General features: G+C 47.3%; 3 long non-coding RNA genes and 1 pseudogene across 5 annotated transcripts; 2 read left to right on the forward strand and 2 right to left on the reverse strand.

Annotated features, from left to right (window-relative positions):
* Positions 1-538: 538 nt before the first annotated feature.
* Positions 539-1,764, reverse strand: LOC118383253 (uncharacterized). 2 transcript variants are annotated; one of them, XR_008104549.1, is made up of 4 exons: positions 1,619-1,756; positions 1,307-1,366; positions 811-966; positions 539-743 (listed from the first exon to the last, which is right to left on the reverse strand). It is a non-coding gene; the product is annotated as an uncharacterized LOC118383253 (long non-coding RNA). The 2 variants fall into 2 exon arrangements; XR_008104550.1 differs by lacking the exon at positions 1,307-1,366 and having other exon boundaries at positions 1,619-1,764.
* Positions 1,765-1,859: 95 nt separating this feature from the next.
* Positions 1,860-20,887, reverse strand: LOC127919930 (probable glutamate--tRNA ligase, mitochondrial; annotated as a pseudogene).
* On the forward strand, positions 7,938-9,975 carry LOC127919928 (uncharacterized). 2 transcript variants are annotated; one of them, XR_008104553.1, is made up of 3 exons: positions 7,938-8,065; positions 8,927-9,313; positions 9,527-9,975. It is a non-coding gene; the product is annotated as an uncharacterized LOC127919928 (long non-coding RNA). The 2 variants fall into 2 exon arrangements; XR_008104552.1 differs by lacking the exon at positions 7,938-8,065 and having other exon boundaries at positions 8,807-9,270; positions 9,527-9,612; positions 9,656-9,975.
* Positions 13,670-14,380, forward strand: LOC127919929 (uncharacterized). The gene is made up of 3 exons (XR_008104554.1): positions 13,670-13,737; positions 13,853-13,917; positions 14,271-14,380. It is a non-coding gene; the product is annotated as an uncharacterized LOC127919929 (long non-coding RNA).
* Positions 20,888-21,087: the final 200 nt, after the last annotated feature.

The following is a 21,087-nucleotide window of genomic DNA, read 5'->3' on the forward strand; positions in this document are numbered from 1 at the left end:
AGTGCACTATAGGGCCCTGGACAACAGTAGTGCACTATAGGGCCTGGACAACAGTAGTGCACTATAGGGTCCTGGACAACAGTAGTGCACTATAGGGCCCTGGACAACAGTAGTGCACTATAGGGCCCTGGACAACAGTAGTGCACTATAGGGCCCTGGACAACAGTAGTGCACTATAGGGCCCTGGACAACAGTAGTGCACTGTATGGGTAATAGGGTGCCCTTTGGGACTCATCACAATGTTCAGTGCTGCTGTAGAACTCTGTTGAAGCGATGTGTGATCTCACTGGGCCCCAACGATACCATCATCTCCGCTACACTGGGACCTTGCTGCAGAGAGAGGGAGACAGACAGCGAGAGACAGTGAGAGACAGTGAGAGACAGAGAGAGACAGAGAGAGACAGAGAGAGAAAGAGACAGAGAGAGAGAAAGAGACAGAGAGAGAGACAGCGAGAGACAGAGAGAGACAGAGAGAGAGAGACAGAGAGAGAGAGAGAGACAGAGAGAGACAGAGACAGAGAGAGAGAGACAGACAGACAGAGAGAGAGAGAGAGACAGCGAGAGACAGATGGATGAGGAAGAAACATCCTTTTTAAGAGCTGTGACAATCATGTTGCAATCATTTGACAGGACAGCTTTCTTATTCGCCGTCTGTCTCTGTTTCCGCCCCTCTCTCCTACCTGTAGTCTGAGGGCCAGTCTCTCTCCTACCTGTAGTCGTCTGAGGGCCAGTCTCTCTCCTACCTGTAGTCTGTAGTCTGAGGGCCAGTCTCTCTCCTACCTGTAGTCTGAGTGCCAGTCTCTCTCCTACCTGTAGTCGTCTGAGGGCCAGTCTCTCTCCTACCTGTAGTCGTCTGAGGGCCAGTCTCTCTCCTACCTGTAGTCTGAGGGCCAGTCTCTCTCCTACCTGTAGTCTGAGGGCCAGTCTCTCTCCTACCTGTAGTCTGAGGGCCAGTCTCTCTCCTACCTGTAGTCTGAGGGACAGTCTCTCTCCTACCTGTAGTCTGAGGGCCAGTCTCTCTCCTACCTGTAGTCCGCTGAGGGACAGTCTCTCTCCTACCTGTAGTCTGAGGGCCAGTCTCTCTTCTACCTGTAGTCTGAGGGACAGTCTCTCTCCTACCTGTAGTCTGAGGGACAGTCTCTCTCCTACCTGTAGTCCGCTGAGGGACAGTCTCTCTCCTACCTGTAGTCCGCTGAGGGACAGTCTCTCTCCTACCTGTAGTCTGAGGGCCAGTCTCTCCTACCTGTAGTCCGCTGAGGGACAGTCTCTCTCCTACCTGTAGTCTGAGGGACAGTCTCTCTCCTACCTGTAGTCTGAGGGCCAGTCTCTCTCCTACCTGTAGTCTGAGGGCCAGTCTCTCTCCTACCTGTAGTCCGCTGAGGGACAGTCTCTCTCCTACCTGTAGTCTGAGGGCCAGTCTCCCTCCTACCTGTAGTCTGAGGGCCAGTCTCTCTCCTACCTGTAGTCTGAGGGACAGTCTCTCTCCTACCTGTAGTCCGCTGAGGGACAGTCTCTCTCCTACCTGTAGTCCGCTGAGGGACAGTCTCTCTCCTACCTGTAGTCTGAGGGCCAGTCTCTCTCCTACCTGTAGTCCGCTGAGGGACAGTCTCTCTCCTACCTGTAGTCTGAGGGCCAGTCTCTCTCCTACCTGTAGTCTGAGGGCCAGTCTCTCTCCTACCTGTAGTCTGAGGGCCAGTCTCTCTCCTACCTGTAGTCTGAGGGCCAGTCTCTCTCCTACCTGTAGTCTGAGGGCCAGTCTATCTCCTACCTGTAGTCCGCTGAGGGCCAGTCGTATAATCTTCATAACATCTCTGTATTTAGTGTTGCTGGTCTTCTTAGCCAGAGTCTGAGGGCCAGTTCTACACTGAGCTGTAGTCGACTGTCAGTTCCGCACCTCCTTTCAGACCTTCCATCAACCTACACAGAGACGGACATGGGACACGGGACACTGGGGCCAGGCCGTTAACACAAAGACCTGTTAACATGTTGAATCAATTAAAACATGAGACATAACTGACAGTCATGTCATTTTCAGAAATGCTTTGGTTCATTAAAAAGGACACGGTCACTTCCTACCTGACAAACAAACTTGACTACATTGCCAGGGAACTAGTAGTAGTTTTAGTTAACAGTTAGTAGTAGTAGTTATGTTATGAACCAGAGTAGTCCTGTTAGTCTGTAGTAGTTATGGTATGAACCAGAGTAGTCCTGTTAGTCTGTAGTAGTTATGTTATGAACCAGTCTAGTCCTGTTAGTCTGTAGTAGTTATGGTATGAACCAGAGTAGTCCTGTTAGTCTGTAGTATATGAACCAGAGTAGTCCTGTTAGTCTGTAGTAGTTATGGTATGAACCAGAGTAGTCCTGTTAGTCTATAGTAGCTATGGTATGAACCAGAGTAGTCCTGTTAGTCTGTAGTAGTTATGGTATGAACCAGAGTAGTCCTGTTAGTCTATAGTAGTTATGGTATGAACCAGAGTAGTCCTGTTAGTCTATAGTAGTTATGGTATGAACCAGTCTAGTCCTGTTAGTCTGTAGTAGTTATGGTATGAACCAGAGTAGTCCTGTTAGTCTGTAGTAGTTATGGTATGAACCAGAGTAGTCCTGTTAGTCTATAGTAGTTATGGTATGAACCAGAGTAGTCCTGTTAGTCTATAGTAGTTATGGTATGAACCAGAGTAGTCCTGTTAGTCTGTAGTAGTTATGGTACGAACCAGAGTAGCCCTGTTAGTCTATAGTAGTTATGGTATGAACCAGAGTAGTCCTGTTAGTCTATAGTAGTTATGGTATGAACCAGAGTAGTCCTGTTAGTCTATAGTAGTTATGGTATGAACCAGAGTAGTCCTGTTAGTCTGTAGGGACAGTAGTTATGGTATGAACCAGAGTAGTCCTGTTAGTCTGTAGTAGTTATGGTATGAACCAGAGTAGTCCTGTTAGTCTGTAGTAGTTATGGTATGAACCAGAGTAGTCCTGTTAGTCTGTAGTAGTTATGGTATGAACCAGAGTAGTCCTGTTAGTCTGTAGTAGTTATGGTATGAACCAGAGTAGTCCTGTTAGTCTGTAGTAGTTATGGTATGAACCAGAGTAGTCCTGTTAGTCTATAGTAGTTATGGTATGAACCAGAGTAGTCCTGTTAGTCTATAGTAGTTATGGTATGAACCAGAGTAGTCCTGTTAGTCTGTAGTAGTTATGGTATGAACCAGAGTAGTCCTGTTAGTCTGTAGTAGTTATGGTATGAACCAGAGTAGTCCTGTTAGTCTGTAGTAGTTATGGTATGAACCAGAGTAGTCCTGTTAGTCTGTAGTAGTTATGGTATGAACCAGAGTAGTCCTGTTAGTCTATAGTAGTTATGGTATGAACCAGAGTAGTCCTGTTAGTCTATAGTAGTTATGGTATGAACCAGAGTAGTCCTGTTAGTCTATAGTAGTTATGGTATGAACCAGAGTAGTCCTGTTAGTCTGTAGTAGTTATGGTATGAACCAGAGTAGTCCTGTTAGTCTATAGTATATGAACCAGAGTAGTCCTGTTAGTCTGGAGTAGTTATGTTATGAACCAGAGTAGTCCTGTTAGTCTGTAGTAGTTATGGTATGAACCAGAGTAGTCCTGTTAGTCTGTAGTAGTTATGGTATGAACCAGAGTAGTCCTGTTAGTCTGTAGTAGTTATGGTATGAACCAGAGTAGTCCTGTTAGTCTATAGTAGTTATGGTATGAACCAGAGTAGTCCTGTTAGTCTATAGTAGTTATGGTATGAACCAGAGTAGTCCTGTTAGTCTGTAGTAGTTATGGTATGAACCAGAGTAGTCCTGTTAGTCTGTAGTAGTTATGGTATGAACCAGAGTAGTCCTGTTAGTCTGTAGTAGTTATGGTATGAACCAGAGTAGTCCTGTTAGTCTGTAGTAGTTATGGTATGAACCAGAGTAGTCCTCTTAGTCTATAGTAGTTATGGTATGAACCAGAGTAGTCCTGTTAGTCTGTAGTAGTTATGGTATGAACCAGAGTAGTCCTGTTAGTCTATAGTAGTTATGGTATGAACCAGAGTAGTCCTGTTAGTCTATAGTAGTTATGGTATGAACCAGAGTAGTCCTGTTAGTCTGTAGTAGTTATGGTATGAACCAGAGTAGTCCTGTTAGTCTATAGTAGTTATGGTATGAACCAGAGTAGTCCTGTTAGTCTGTAGTAGTTATGGTATGAACCAGAGTAGTCCTGTTAGTCTATAGTAGTTATGGTATGAACCAGAGTAGTCCTCTTAGTCTATAGTAGTTATGGTATGAACCAGAGTAGTCCTGTTAGTCTATAGTAGTTATGGTATGAACCAGAGTAGTCCTGTTAGTCTATAGTAGTTATGGTATGAACCAGAGTAGTCCTGTTAGTCTGTAGTAGTTATGGTATGAACCAGAGTAGTCCTGTTAGTCTATAGTAGTTATGGTATGAACCAGAGTAGTCTTGTTAGTCTATAGTAGTTATGGTATGAACCAGAGTAGTCCTGTTAGTCTATAGTAGTTATGGTATGAACCAGAGTAGTCCTGTTAGTCTGTAGTAGTTATGGTATGAACCAGAGTAGTCCTGTTAGTCTATAGTAGTTATGGTATGAACCAGAGTAGTCCTGTTAGTCTGTAGTAGTCCTGTTAGTCTATAGTAGTTATGGTATGAACCAGAGTAGTCCTGTTAGTCTGTAGTAGTTATGGTATGAACCAGAGTAGTCCTGTTAGTCTGTAGTAGTTATGGTATGAACCAGAGTAGTCCTGTTAGTCTATAGTAGTTATGGTATGAACCAGAGTAGTCCTGTTAGTCTGTAGTAGTTATGGTATGAACCAGAGTAGTCCTGTTAGTCTATAGTAGTTATGGTATGAACCAGAGTAGTCCTGTTAGTCTAGTAGTCCTGTTAGTCTATAGTAGTTATGGTATGAACCAGAGTAGTCCTGTTAGTCTGTAGTTATGGTATGAACCAGAGTAGTCCTGTTAGTCTGAGTAGTTATGGTATGAACCAGAGTAGTCCTGTTAGTCTGTAGTAGTTATGGTATGAACCAGAGTAGTCCTGTTAGTCTGGAGTAGTTATGTTATGAACCAGAGTAGTCCTGTTAGTCTGTAGTAGTTATGATATGAACCAGAGTAGTCCTGTTAGTCTGTAGTAGTTATGGTATGAACCAGAGTAGTCCTGTTAGTCAGTAGTTATGGTATGAACCAGAGTAGTCCTGTTAGTCTATAGTAGTTATGGTATGAACCAGAGTAGTCCTGTTAGTCTATAGTAGTTATGGTATGAACCAGAGTAGTCCTGTTAGTCTGTAGTAGTTATGGTACAGAACCAGAGTAGTCCTGTTAGTCTATAGTAGTTATGGTATGAACCAGAGTAGTCCTGTTAGTCTATAGTAGTTATGGTACAGAATCAGAGTAGTCCTGTTAGTCTATAGTAGTTATGGTATGAACCAGAGTAGTCCTGTTAGTCTATAGTAGTTATGGTATGAACCAGAGTAGTCCTGTTAGTCTATAGTAGTTATGGTATGAACCAGAGTAGTCCTGTTAGTCTATAGTAGTTATGGTATGAACCAGAGTAGTCCTGTTAGTCTATAGTAGTTATGGTATGAACCAGAGTACCTGTTAGTCTATAGTAGTTATGGTATGAACCTGAGAGTAGTCCTGTTAGTCTATAGTAGTTATGGTATGAACCAGAGTACCCTGTTAGAGAGATATACCCTGAGTAGAGAGATATGACCCAGAGTAGCAGATGTGATGTGTCTCTGAGCTGAGTGCTGCCATCTGTTGGTGAGAGAAAGACAGACAAAGGTAGAATACCTGAGGAGAGTCAGACACAGAGGAGATATGACCCTGAGAGAGAGACAGACACATATGACCCTGAGAGAGAGAGACAGACACAGAGGAGATATGACCCTGAGAGAAGAGAGACAGACACAGAGGAGATATGACCCTGAGAGAGAGACAGACACAGAGGAGATATGACCCTGAGAGAGAGACAGACACAGAGGAGATATGACCCTGAGAGAGAGACAAGACACAGAGGAGATATGACCCTGAGAGAGAGACAGACACAGAGGAGATATGACCCTGAGAGAGAGACAGACAGAGGAGATATGACCCTGAGAGAGAGACAGACACAGAGGAGATATGACCCTGAGAGAGAGACAGACAGAGGAGATATGACCCTGAGAGAGAGACAGAGACAGAGGAGATATGACCCTGAGAGAGAGAGACAGACTGAGAGAGAGAGAGACACAGAGGAGATATGACCCTGAGAGAGAGACAGACAGAGGAGATATGACCCTGAGAGAGAGACAGAGGAGATATGACCCTGAGAGAGAGACAGACAGAGAGATATGACCCTGAGAGAGAGAGAGACAGAGGAGATATGACCCTGAGAGAGAGAGACAGAGGAGATATGACACAGAGGAGATATGACCCTGAGAGAGAGACAGACAGAGGAGATATGACCCTGAGAGAGAGAGACACAGAGGAGATATGACCCTGAGAGAGAGACAGACTGAGAGAGAGACAGAGGAGATATGACCCTGAGAGAGAGACAGAGGAGATAGACCCTGAGAGAGAGACAGAGGAGATATGACCCTGAGAGAGAGACAGACAGAGGAGATATGACCCTGAGAGAGAGAGAGACAGACACAGAGGAGATATGACCCTGAGAGAGACAGACAGAGGAGATATGACCCTGAGAGAGAGACAGAGGAGATATGACCCTGAGAGAGAGACAGAGGAGATATGACCCTGAGAGAGAGACAGACACAGAGGAGATATGACCCTGAGAGAGAGACAGAGGAGATATGACCCTGAGAGAGAGACAGACACAGAGGAGATAGACCCTGAGAGAGAGACAGAGGAGATATGACCCTGAGAGAGAGACAGAGGAGATAGACCCTGAGAGAGAGACAGAGGAGATATGACCCTGAGAGAGAGAGACAGAGGAGATATGACCCTGAGAGAGAGACAGACACAGAGGAGATATGACCCTGAGAGAGAGACAGACAGAGGAGATATGACCCTGAGAGAGAGACAGACACAGAGGAGATATGACCCTGAGAGAGAGACAGACACAGAGGAGATATGACCCCCTGAGAGAGAGACAGACACAGAGGAGATATGACCCTGAGAGAGAGACAGACACAGAGGAGATATGACCCTGAGAGAGAGACAGACCCACAGAGGAGATATGACCCTGAGAGAGAGACAGAGGAGATATGACCCTGAGAGAGACAGACACAGAGATATGACCCTGAGAAGGGTTGACAGAGGAGATATGACCTGAGGAGAGACAGACACAGAGAAGATATGACCCTGAGAGAGAGAGACAGAGGAGATATGACCTGAGAGAGAGAGAGATGAGATATGACCTGAGAGAGACAGACTCCACATTCTGCACTGGGCTGTGATATTCCAAACTGGGAAAGTTGAGGACAGAGGATGACAGGGAGATATTTCAGCTGGTGAGACGACACAGACAGCTGATGACCCTGAGATGGTGACATCCAGTTACACAGCTGGTGTAGAACCTCTGTGATGAGGTCATAGTTACCTTGCACGCTGGGAGAACCCTGAGTGTGATGAGGTCATAGATATGACGCTGGTGTAGAACCCGTGTGATGAGGTCATAGTTACCTTGCACGAGAGGTGTGAGAACCCTGATGAGGTCATAGTTACTCTGAGGACACGCTGGTGTAGAACCCGTGTGATGAGGTCATAGTTACCTTGCACGCTGGTGTAGAACCCGTGTGATGAGGTCAGAGTTACCTTGCACGCTGGTGTAGAACCCTGTGATGAGGTCAAACTGGTGTAGAACCCAGAGGATGAGGTCATAGTTACGTTTTCAGCTGGTGTAGAACCCTGTGATGAGGTCATAGTTACCTTGCACGCTGGTGTAGAACCCGTGTGATGAGGTCCAGTTACCTTGCACGCTGGTGTAGAACCCTGTGATGAGGTCATAGTTACCTTGCACGCTGGTGTAGAACCCGTGTGATGAGGTCATAGTTACCTTGCACGCTGGTGTAGAACCCGTGTGATGAGGTCATAGTTACCTTGCACGCTGGTGTAGAACCTCTGTGATGAGGTCATAGTTACCTTGCACGCTGGTGTAGAACCCGTGTGATGAGGTCATAGTTACCTTGCACGCTGGTGTAGAACCCGTGTGATGAGGTCATAGTTACCTTGCACGCTGGTGTAGAACCCGTGTGATGAGGTCATAGTTACCTTGCACGCTGGTGTAGAACCCGTGTGATGAGGTCATAGTTACCTTGCACGCTGGTGTAGAACCCGTGTGATGAGGTCATAGTTACCTTGCACGCTGGTGTAGAACCCGTGTGATGAGGTCATAGTTACCTTGCACGCTGGTGTAGAACCCGTGTGATGAGGTCATAGTTACCTTGCACGCTGGTGTAGAACCCGTGTGATGAGGTCATAGTTACCTTGCACGCTGGTGTAGAACCCGTGTGATGAGGTCATAGTTACCTTGCACGCTGGTGTAGAACCCGTGTGATGAGGTCATAGTTACCTTTGCACGCTGGTGTAGAACCCGTGTGATGAGGTCATAGTTACCTTGCACGCTGGTGTAGAACCCTCTGTGATGAGGTCATAGTTACCTTGCACGCTGGTGTAGAACCTCTGTGATGAGGTCATAGTTACCTTGCACGCTGGTGTAGAACCCTGTGATGAGGTCATAGTTACCTTGCACGCTGGTGTAGAACCCGTGTGATGAGGTCATAGTTACCTTGCACGCTGGTGTAGAACCCGTGTGATGAGGTCATAGTTACCTTGCACGCTGGTGTAGAACCCGTGTGATGAGGTCATAGTTACCTTGCACGCTGGTGTAGAACCCGTGTGATGAGGTCATAGTTACCTTGCACGCTGGTGTAGAACCCGTGTGATGAGGTCATAGTTACCTTGCACGCTGGTGTAGAACCCGTGTGATGAGGTCATAGTTACCTTGCACGCTGGTGTAGAACCTCTGTGATGAGGTCATAGTTACCTTGCACGCTGGTGTAGAACCTCTGTGATGAGGTCATAGTTACCTTGCACGCTGGTGTAGAACCCGTGTGATGAGGTCATAGTTACCTTGCACGCTGGTGTAGAACCTCTGTGATGAGGTCATAGTTACCTTGCACGCTGGTGTAGAACCTCTGTGATGAGGTCATAGTTACCTTGCACGCTGGTGTAGAACCCGTGTGATGAGGTCATAGTTACCTTGCACGCTGGTGTAGAACCCGTGTGATGAGGTCATAGTTACCTTGCACGCTGGTGTAGAACCCGTGTGATGAGGTCATAGTTACCTTGCACGCTGGTGTAGAACCCGTGTGATGAGGTCATAGTTACCTTGCACGCTGGTGTAGAACCCTGTGATGAGGTCATAGTTACCTTGCACGCTGGTGTAGAACCCTGTGATGAGGTCATAGTTACCTTGCACGCTGGTGTAGAACCCGTGTGATGAGGTCATAGTTACCTTGCACGCTGGTGTAGAACCCGTGTGATGAGGTCATAGTTACCTTGCACGCTGGTGTAGAACCTCTGTGATGAGGTCATAGTTACCTTGCACGCTGGTGTAGAACCTCTGTGATGAGGTCATAGTTACCTTGCACGCTGGTGTAGAACCTCTGTGATGAGGTCATAGTTACCTTGCACGCTGGTGTAGAACCCGTGTGATGAGGTCATAGTTACCTTGCACGCTGGTGTAGAACCTCTGTGATGAGGTCATAGTTACCTTGCACGCTGGTGTAGAACCCGTGTGATGAGGTCATAGTTACCTTGCACGCTGGTGTAGAACCCGTGTGATGAGGTCATAGTTACCTTGCACGCTGGTGTAGAACCCGTGTGATGAGGTCATAGTTACCTTGCACGCTGGTGTAGAACCCGTGTGATGAGGTCATAGTTACCTTGCACGCTGGTGTAGAACCCGTGTGATGAGGTCATAGTTACCTTGCACGCTGGTGTAGAACCCGTGTGATGAGGTCATAGTTACCTTGCACGCTGGTGTAGAACCCTGTGATGAGGTCATAGTTACCTTGCACGCTGGTGTAGAACCTCTGTGATGAGGTCATAGTTACCTTGCAGGTAGCTGGTGTAGAACCCGTGTGATGAGGTCATAGTTACCTTGCGCTGGTGTAGAACCTCTGTGATGAGGTCATAGTTACCTTGCGCTGGTGTAGAACCTCTGTGATGAGGTCATAGTTACCTTGCACGCTGGTGTAGAACCCTGTGATGAGGTCATAGTTACCTTGCACGCTGGTGTAGAACCCTGTGATGAGGTCATAGTTACCTTGCACGCTGGTGTAGAACCCTCTGTGATGAGGTCATAGTTACCTTGCACGCTGGTGTAGAACCCTGTGATGAGGTCATAGATTACCTTGCACGCTGGTGTGCAGGTGGAACCCCTGTGATGAGGTCATAGTTACCTTGCACGCTGGTGTAGAACCCTCTGTGATGAGGTCATAGTTACCTTGGGCAGGTGTAGAACCTCTGTGATGAGGTCATAGTTACCTTGGGCAGGTGTAGAACCCCTGTGATGAGGTCATAGTTACCTTGCGCAGGTGTAGAACCTCTGTGATGAGGTCATAGTTACCTTTGCGCAGGTGTAGAACCTCTGTGATGAGGTCATAGTTACCTTGTGCAGGTGTAGAACCTCTGTGATGAGGTCATAGTTACCTTGCGCAGGTGTAGAACCCTGTGATGAGGTCATAGTTACCTTGCGCAGGTGTAGAACCTGTGATGAGGTCATAGTTACCTTGCGCAGGTGTAGAACCCGTGTGATGTAATCTGGTTGCAGAACATCCTGATCCTGGACTTGTGTCCCGTACACTTCCTGGATCCGCCCCTGCAGATCCCTCACCAGCCAATCGTTCTCCCCATCTGCACTCGCGTCATCGATACGCTGCTGCAGGTGGATCCTGGGAGAACACAGAGTGGATTATTACTGAGATTACTAAGGACTGGTCTAGAGTCAGTTCTTAAATTAAGGGTGGTTAGGAGAAGAATTGAGAAATCTGATCCTAGACCATTATCTGCTAGAACCAGGGGTGGGCGATGCCAGTCAGGACCCAGGGGCCTGATTGGGGTCCCACCGTCTCTCCATCTGACTAATCAAACTGCATTCTGAACTGAAGATCATGACGAGGTGATTATTGGAGTCATTTATCATGACTGAATGGGGGCAGGTCAGCAGACACAATATACAGGCAGAAATACACAGTGCAACAGCACCACCTGTAGCCTGGGTAACAGTCTCAGAGCTAACGACAGACCCTAAATGCTAAACTCAGGTAGTTTGCTCCACTCCCTGCGCTCCAGATCCCTGCGCTCCACTCCCTGGGCTCCACTCCCTGGGCTCCACTCCCTGCAGGGCTCCACTCCCTGCGCTCCACTCCCTGCGCTCCACTCCCTGGGCGCTCCACTCCCCTGCGCCCACTCCCTGCGCTCCACTCCCTGGGCTCCACTCCCTGGGCTCCAGACCCTGTGTATCCTCCACTCCCTGTGCTCCACTCCCTGTGCTCCACTCCCTGTGCTCCACTCCCTGTGCTCCACTCCCTGTGCTCCACTCCCTGTACTCCACTCCCTGTGCTCCACTCCCTGTGCCAAAGAGACAGGACGTTCTCCCATCTTCAACTCTGAAGATTCTATCATTAGTTTTGAGCTTGAGGAGAACAGAGGAGTTGCTCCCAGGTAGTTTGTCCAGGTCTCAGGGCATAACCCCTCAATCCTCCAGGTCACAGGGCGATTAGGATTGGAACTAATCACTGTTTCAATCTCCACTGGAAGTGTTGACTGACAGGTTGCTAAGCAACCAGAGTCAGCCAGGTAAAACCAGTGTGTTGACAGCGTGAAAAGTTGCAAGCTCACGTCTAAATCGTAGCTAACTCCAACCACAAACGTCTTAGGCCTTGATTTAAAGAACCAAAATAATCAACAGCTTGCCTAACTAACAGCTAAATGTTGCTTTTTGATTTGGTAATATAATTATAATTACATTTGAGGCTCTACATGTCGACATGGAAAATAGAATGTTATTTTCAAACAACCAATGAGCAACTCAGCCGTAAACCAGCTGCGTATTGAACGTTGAGATCGCCAGAGACCCCGTCTCTATGGCAATGACAAGGAGTGGTATGTTAACTCAGGTAGTGTGTCCAGGTGTAGCAGGGAGGGACAGATGGACAGGTAGACAGACAGACTCAGGTAGTGTGTCCAGGTCTAGCAGGGAGGAGACAGGTATGTACAAACATGGACAGACAGACAGACAGACAGACAGAGGTACAGAGGACAGCAGCAGAGACAGACAGAGACAGGTAGTTGTCCAGGTGTAGCAGGGAGACAGAGGGAGAGATGGTACACACAGACAGACAGACAGACAGGTAGTGTACTTGTTAAACTCAGGTAGTTTGTCCAGGTCTAGCAGGGCAGAGACAGGCAGACAGAGACAGACAGACAGGTAGTGTACTTGTTAAACTCAGGTAGTTTGTCCAGGTCTAGCAGGGCAGAGAGACAGACAGAGACAGGTAGTGTACTTGTTAAACTCAGGTAGTTTGTCCAGGTCTAGCAGGGCAGAGCAGGACAGGTAGTGAGTCAGGTAGACAGACAGAGACAGGTAGTGTACTTGTTAAACTCAGGTAGTTTGTCCAGGTCTAGCAGGGCAGAGACAGACAGACGACAGGTAGTGTACTTGTTAAACTCAGGTAGTTTGTCCAGGTCTAGCAGGGCAGTCAGACAGACAGAGACAGGTAGTGTACTTGTTAAACTCAGGTAGTTTGTCCAGGTCTAGCAGGGCAGAGACAGGAGACAGGTAGTGTACTTGTTAAACTCAGACAGACAGAGACAGGTAGTGTACTTGTTAAACTCAGGTAGTTTGTCCAGGTCTAGCAGGGCAGAGACAGACAGACAGACAGGTAGTGTACTTGTTAAACTCAGGTAGTTTGTCCAGGTCTAGCAGGTCAGACAGAGACAGGTAGTGCAGTTAAACTCAGGTAGTTTGTCCAGGAGACAGACAGACAGACAGGTAGTGTACTTGTTAAACTCAGGTAGTTTGTCCAGGTCTAGCAGGGCAGGGACAGAGACAGGAGTAGTTAAACTCAGGTAGTTTGTCCAGGTCTAGCAGACAGACAGACAGACAGACAGACAGGTAGTGTACTTGTTAAACTCAGGTAGTTTGTCCAGGTCTAGCAGGGCAGAATCAGACAGACAGGTAGTGTACTTGTTAAACTCAGGTAGTTTGTCCAGGTGTAGCAGGGCAGGACAGCAGAGACAGACAGACAGACAGGTAGTGTACTTGTTAAACTCAGGTAGTTTGTCCAGGTCTAGCAGGGCAGAGACAGACAGACAGGTAGTGTACTTGTTAAACTCAGGTAGTGTGTCCAGGTCTAGCAGGGCAGTCAGACAGACAGACAGGTAGGTACTTGTTAAACTCAGGTAGTTTATCCCAGGTCTAGCAGGGCAGAGTCAGACAGACAGACAGGTAGTGTACTTGTTAAACTCAGGTAGTTTGTCCAGGTCTAGACAGGTAGTGGTTAAACTCTCAGTAGTTTGTCCAGGTCAGCAGGGCAGAGACAGGTAGTGTACTTGTTAAACTCAGGTAGTTTGTCCAGGTCTAGCAGGGCAGAGTCAGACAGAGACAGGTAGTGTACTTGTTAAACTCAGGTAGTTTGTCCAGGTCTACAGGGCAGAGTCAGACAGACAGGTAGTGTACTTGTTAAACTCAGGTAGTTTGTCCAGGTCTAGCAGGGCAGAGTCAGACAGAGACAGGTAGTGTACTTGTTAAACTCAGGTAGTTTGTCCAGGTCAGCAGGGCAGAGACAGACAGACCCTTGTTAAACTCAGGTAGTTTGTCCAGGTCTAGCAGGGCAGATCAGACAGACAGGTAGTGTACTTGTTAAACTCAGGTAGTTTGTCCAGGTCTAGCAGGGCAGAGTCAGACAGAGACAGGTAGTGTACTTGTTAAACTCAGGTAGTTTGTCCAGGTCTAGCAGGGCAGAGACATCAGACAGAGACAGGTAGTGTACTTGTTAAACTCCAGGTAGTTTGTCCAGGTCTAGCAGGGCAGAGTCAGACAGAGACAGGTAGTGTATTTGTTTATAGTTTGTCCAGGTCTAGCAGGGCAGATCTCAGACAGACAGGTAGTGTACTTGTTAAACTCAGGTAGTTTGTCCAGGTCTAGCAGGGCAGATCAGACAGACAGGTAGTGTACTTGTTAAACTCAGGTAGTTTGTCCAGGTCTAGCAGGGCAGAGTCAGACAGAGGTTCAAACTCAGGTAGTTTGTCCAGAGACAGACAGACAGGTAGTGTACTTGTTAAACTCAGGTAGTTTGTCCAGGTCTAGCAGGGCAGAGTCAGACAGAGACAGGTAGTGTACTTGTTAAACTCAGGTAGTTTGTCCAGGTCTAGCAGGGCAGAGACAGAGACAGACAGGTAGTGTACTTGTTAAACTCAGGTAGTGTGTCCAGGTCTAGCAGGGCAGAGACAGACAGACAGACAGACAGGTAGTGTACTTGCTTAAACTCAGGTAGTGTGTCCAGGTCCAGAGTCAGACAGAGACTACTTGTTAGAAGCTCATCTAGCAGGGCAGAGTCAGACAGAGACAGGTAGTGTACTTGTTAAACTCAGGTAGTTTGTCCAGGTCTGCAGGGCAGAGACAGACAGAGACAGGTAGTGTACTTGTTAAACTCAGGTAGTTTGTCCAGGTCTAGCAGGGCAGAGTGGGTGGTGATCTTAGACGGTTACTAGTCAGTTCCCTCCCATCTTGCTTAACACGGTTACCTGCAGGATGACAGGGGACAGGATGACAGGGGGACAGGATGACAGGATGACAGGGGGGATGACCAGGATGACAGGGGGACAGGGATGACAGGATGACAGGATGACAGGGGGACAGGATGACAGGGGGACAGGATGACAGGGGGACAGGATGACAGGGGACAGGATGACAGGGGGACAGGATGACAGGGGGACAGGATGACAGGGGACAGGATGACAGGGGACAGGATGACAGGATGACAGGGGGACAGACGACAGGGGGACAGGATGACAGGGGGACAGGATGACAGGGGGACAGGATGACAGGGGGACAGGGGATGACAGGGGGACAGGATGACAGGGGGGATAGATGACAGGGGACAGGATCAGGATGACAGGGGGACAGGATGACAGGGGGACAGGATGACAGGGGACAGGATGACAGGGGGACAGGGATGACAGGGGGACAGGATGACAGGGGGACAGGATGACAGGATGACAGGATGACAGGGGACAGGGGGACAGGATGACAGGGGGGGGACAGGATACAGGGACATTCAGTTTAGGATGTTTCCATGGCACCCTACCACTACATCTCTATATCTGACCCCTATATAGTCCTCTACATCTGACCCCTATAGTCCTACATCATAGTCCTCTACATCTGACCCCTATATAGTCCTCTACATCTGACCCCTATATAGTCCTCACTGACCCCTATATAGTCCTCTCTGAGTCCCTCCATCTGACCCTATATAGTCCATCTGACCCCTATATAGTCTCTACTTCTGACCCTATATAGTCCTCTATCTGACCCCTATATAGTCCTCTACATCTGACCCCTATATAGTCCTACTTCTGACCCCTATATAGTCCTCTACATCTGACCCCTATATATACATCTGACCCCAATATAGTCCTCTACATCTGACCCCTGTATAGTCCTCTACATCTGACCCCAATATAGTCCTCTACATCTGACCCCAATATAGTCCTCTACATCTGACCCCTATATAGTCCCTACATCTGACCCCTATATAGTCCTCTACATCTGACTCCAATATATTCCATCTCTATAGTCCACTACATCTGACCCCTATATAGTCCTATTGACCCTATATAGTCCTCTACATCTGAGTCCTCTATTCCCTATATAGTCCACTACATCTGACCCCAATATTCCCAATATAGTCCTCTAGTCCATCTGACTCCTATTCCCTATATAGTCCACTACATCTGACCCTCTATAGTCCACTACTTCTGTCCCTCTATAGTCCACATCTGACCCCTATTATAGTCCACTACATCTGACTCCTATCTATCCCTATTATAGTCCACTACTACTCCTATTCTGACTTCTGACTCCTATTCCTCTATAGTACCTCTGACTCCTATTTAGTCCACTACTTCTGACTCCTATATAGCCCACTACATCTCTATTCTCTATAGTCCACTATCTGACTCCCTATTCCTCTATAGTCCACTACTTCTGACTCCTACTCCACTATTCCCTCCCTATAGTCCACTACATCTGACTCCTATTCCCTCTATAGTCCACTACTTCTGACTATAGTCCTATTCTGACTCCTATTCCCTATAGTCCACTACATCTGACTCCCTATTCCCTCTATAGTCCCTATTGACCCCTCTATAGTCCACTACTTCTGACTCCACTATCTCTCCTATATAGTCCACTACATCTGACTCCCTACTCCTATTCCTATTCCCTATATAGTCCACTACATCTGACTCCTATTCCTATATAGTCCACTGACTCCATTCTTATAGTCCACTACTTCTGACCCCTATTCCCTCTATAGTCCACTACATCTAGACTGACCTATTCCCTCTATAGTCCACTACTTCTGACCCTATTCCCTGTATAGTCCACTACTATTCTGTCCACTACATCTGACCCCCTATTCCCTCTATAGTCCACTACTTCTGACTCCTATTCCCTCTATAGTCCACTACATTCTGTCCACTACACCCCTATTCCCTCTATAGTCCACTACATCTGACTCCTATTCCCTATATAGTCCACTACATCTGACCTATTCCTATATAGTCCACTACATCTGACCGCTATTCCCTAGTCCATAGTCCATCTACTATTCCTCTATAGTCCACTACTGACCTATTCCCTCTATAGTCCAATACATCTGACTCCTATTCCCTCTATAGTCCAATACATCTGACTCCTATTCCCTCTATAGTCCACTACATCTGACCCTATTCCCGATATAGTCCACTACATCTGACTCTACGATATAGTCCCTACATTGACCCTATTCCCTATATAGTCCACTACATCTGACTCCTATTCCCTATATAGTCCATTACATCTCCCTATATAGTCCATCTGACATATTCCCTATATGACTGACTCCTATTCCCTATATAGTCCACTACATCTGACTCCTATTCCCTATATAGTCCACCATCTGACTCCTATCTATATAGTCCACTACTCTGACTATTCCCTATATAGTCCACTACATCTGACTCCTATTCCTATATAGTCCACTACATCTGACTCCTATTCCCTATATAGTCCACTACATCTGACCCTATTATATAGTCCACTACATCTCTGATTCCCTATATAGTCCACTACATCTGACTCCTATTCCCTATATAGTCCACTACTTCCTGACCCCTATTCCCTCTATAGTCCACTACTTCTGACTCCTATTCCCTCTATAGTCCACTACATCTGACCCCCTATTCCCTCGAGTGCACTACATCTGACCCCTATTCCTCTATAGTGCACTACTTCTCTGTATAAAGATATCCCCCTGCCCCCCCCCTCTTACTGTTGAAGCCAGATCCACAGTGTGTGGTGATATCCAGTAGTGCTTCAGGTAGGGCCCCACTCCTCTGGAAACTCTGTATGTAGATATCTCCTTGTCTCTTGGAGAGCTTACTGCCATCTCTGTTGAGGAGGAGAGGAAGGTGTCGAACACCGGGGCTTCCAGCCCAGAGCCCTGGAACAACAACAATAACAGGGGGCTTAACCAGGGCTTCCAGCCCAGAGCCCTGGAATAACAACAATAACATAACCAGGGGCTTCCAGCCCAGAGCCCTGGAATAACAACAATAACATAACCAGGGGCTTCCAGCCCAGAGCCCTGGAATAACAACAATAACATAACCAGGGGCTTCCAGCCCAGAGCCCTGGAATAACAACAATAACATAACCAGGGGCTTCCAGCCCAGAGCCCTGGAACAACAACAATAACATGACCAGGGGCTTCCTGGAGCCCAGACCCTGGAACAACAACAATAACATAACCAGGGCTTCCAGCCCAGAGCCCTGGAATAACAACAATAGCATAACCAGGGGCTTCCAGCCCAGAGCCTGGAATAACAACAATAACATAACCAGGGGCTTCCCCAGCCCAGAGCCCTGGAATAACAATAACATAACCAATAACATAACCAGGGGCTTCCAGCCCAGAGCCCTGGAATAAACAATAACATAATCCAGGGGGCTGGATAACAACAAGCCCAGGGGCCCTGGAATAACAACAATAACATAACCAGGGGCTTCCAGCCCAGAGCCCTGGAATAACAACAATAATATACCACAAGCCCTAACATAACCAGGGGCTTCCAGCCCAGAGCCCTGGAATAACAATAACATACACCAGCCCCAGGGCTGGGATCCAGCCCAGAGCCCTGGAATAACAACAATAACAGGGGCTTAGCCCAGAGGGGCTTCCAGGGCTTCCAGCCAGAGCCCTGGAATAACAAGAGCCCGAATAACAACAAACATAACCAGGGGCTTCCAGCCCAGAGCCCTGGAATAGCAACAATAACAACCAGGAGACTGGCCCGACCCTGGAATAACAACAATAACACTAACCGAGGGCTTCCCGGCCCAGAGCCCTGGAATAACAATAACACCTGTAGGGGCTTCCAGCCCAAGCCCTGGAATAACAACAATAACATAACCAGGGGGCTTCCAGCCCAGAGCCCTGGAATAACAACAATAACACAAAGCAACCCACCGTTTTGTACTTCGTACATTAATTTTAGTCCATTGCCTCTGATATTCTCATGCTCATAATTACTATGTTATTATATTTTGCTCTGTACGTGTCCTTGCGTATCTTGAAAAGAGTGAATAAAATGTACTATTATTCTGAATATTAGTATTCTACAAATTTTTGTATGTGTGTGTCCCTGTACAGCAGCAGGTGTGTGTGTGTGTGTGTACCTGTACAGCAGCAGGTGTGTGTGTGTGTGTGTACCTGTACAGCAGCAGGCATGTGTGTGTGTGTGTGTACCTGTACAGCAGCAGGTGTGTGTGTGTGTGTGTACCTGTACAGCAGCAGGTGTTTGGAGGTAGAGATGAGCCACTCTGATCCTCTCAGGACGTGGCTGACCTTCATCAGGTGGTCGTCTACTACGTTAGCCAGGTGATAGGTGGGGGAAACCATCAGCTTTCAACACAACAGGGTCTCCTTCAACCTGGAGCAGGAGCAGAAACTATTCACACCGTTCTGACTTTTCCCCACATTTTGTTGTGTTACAGCCTGAATTCAAAAATTTAAATGGATATTTTTGTTCGCTACTGGCCAACACACAACATCCCATAATGTCAAAGTGGAATTCTGTTATTCCATTTTTTTTATACAAATTAATAAAAAAATGAAAAGCTGAAATGTCTTGAGTCAATGTTTAACCCCTTTGTTACGGCAAGTCTAAATCAGTTCAGGAGTAAACATGGGCTTAACAAGTCAGATAATAAAGTTGCTTGGACTCATTCTGTATACAATAATAGTGTTTATCATGATTTTTTAATGACTACCTCAACTCTGCACCCTACACATACAATTATCTGTATTTCAGTGAATTTCAAAACACAAATTCAACCACAAAGACCAGGGAGGTTTTCCAATGCCTCGCAACGAAGGGCCCCTATTGGTAGATGGGTAAAACAAACATTAAAAAGCAGATTGAATATCCCTTTGGGAAGAGGAAGGAGTAGATGTTCTCTATCCATCTACTACATTTTCCAGGTGGGGAACCGTCAGATTAACACGGGGTCTCCTTTAACTTGGGATGGGAGGCGGAGTTTCAATTATATGTGTTTTGAAATAAGAAAAGGACTTGCAAATCTGAGGTTACTTGTTGCCGGGGCGTCGGAAATTTAAAAACATTTAAAAAATGTCACACTGCTTGCGGGTACAGCTTGTGTTGATCTATCTCACATATCTGCTGGTTTACCTGGGCCACCTCATGACGGTTCCAGCCAAAGACCAGGTCGTTGAAGGGTTCTACTCCAGACGGAACCTGATCACGGTACAGCCTGTGTTTATCTATCTCACATATCTGCTGGTTTACCTGGGCCACCTCATGACGGTTCCAGCCAAAGACCAGGTCGTTGAAGGGTTCTACTCCAGACTCCAGTCGGAACCTGATCACATGGGGGACCTTCTGATCCAGCTTCTCCTCTAGCTGGTCTGGGCGGAGGTGTCTGCACCTGTTGTCATACCTGCAGTAGAGGAATGTTCAGTAACGTGTGTGAGTATTTAGTCTATTTAAACATGTTATTAGACAGACAATAGATCGTCAGGTAGCTGGCTCATCCATGTTATTGGGGCTCCCGAGGAGGTGCAGCGGGTCGAAGGCCCTGCATCTCAGTGCTAGAGGCGTCACTACAGACCCTGGTTCGATTCCAGGCTGTATCACAGCGGTCTAAGGCACTGCATCTCAGTGCTAGAGGCGTCACTACAGACCCTGGTTCAATTCCAGGCTGTATCACAACCCGGCCGTGATTGGGAGTTCCATAGGGCGGGGCCGCACCATTGGCCCAGCGTCGTCCGGGTTTGGCCGGGGAGTCAGTGGAAATAACAATTTGTTAACTGACTTTCCTAGTTAAATGAAATAAATAAAAGTATGTGTGTGTGTTTAGTCAACTCACCGCGGTGTCTGTCTCACTGCGTAGGGCCTCTCTCTTCAGTAATTCTAGTCTCTGCTGGCTGCAGAAGCAGTGGTAGGCCTTCCCTGTCTGGACCAAGGAGTCAGCAGCCTGGCTGTACAGGGACAGCCTCTGGGACTGGAGGTAGGGACCGTACTGGCCTCCTCCACGGGGACTCTCGTCTGGGGGGATACCTGGGGAGGGAAGGATGGAGATGGACGGTATCCACGTTAGCCCCCATTATTACACGGGCAAAAATGCAATTATGACTGGTCGGAGTCCACAGCGTGTTCTAGAATGTAAACAATGCTGTGGAACTGAATGTCTAGAATCTGAATTAGATTCCAAATACTTGGAATGTGTTGGAACGCTCACGGGTTCTAACGTCTGTTGTAAAAGTTGGCCAAACTCCTTAATATCTAAATATGTCTCTG

Source organism: Oncorhynchus keta, unplaced genomic scaffold, assembly GCF_023373465.1.
Source record: "Oncorhynchus keta strain PuntledgeMale-10-30-2019 unplaced genomic scaffold, Oket_V2 Un_contig_17880_pilon_pilon, whole genome shotgun sequence".
NCBI lineage: Eukaryota > Metazoa > Chordata > Actinopteri > Salmoniformes > Salmonidae > Oncorhynchus > Oncorhynchus keta.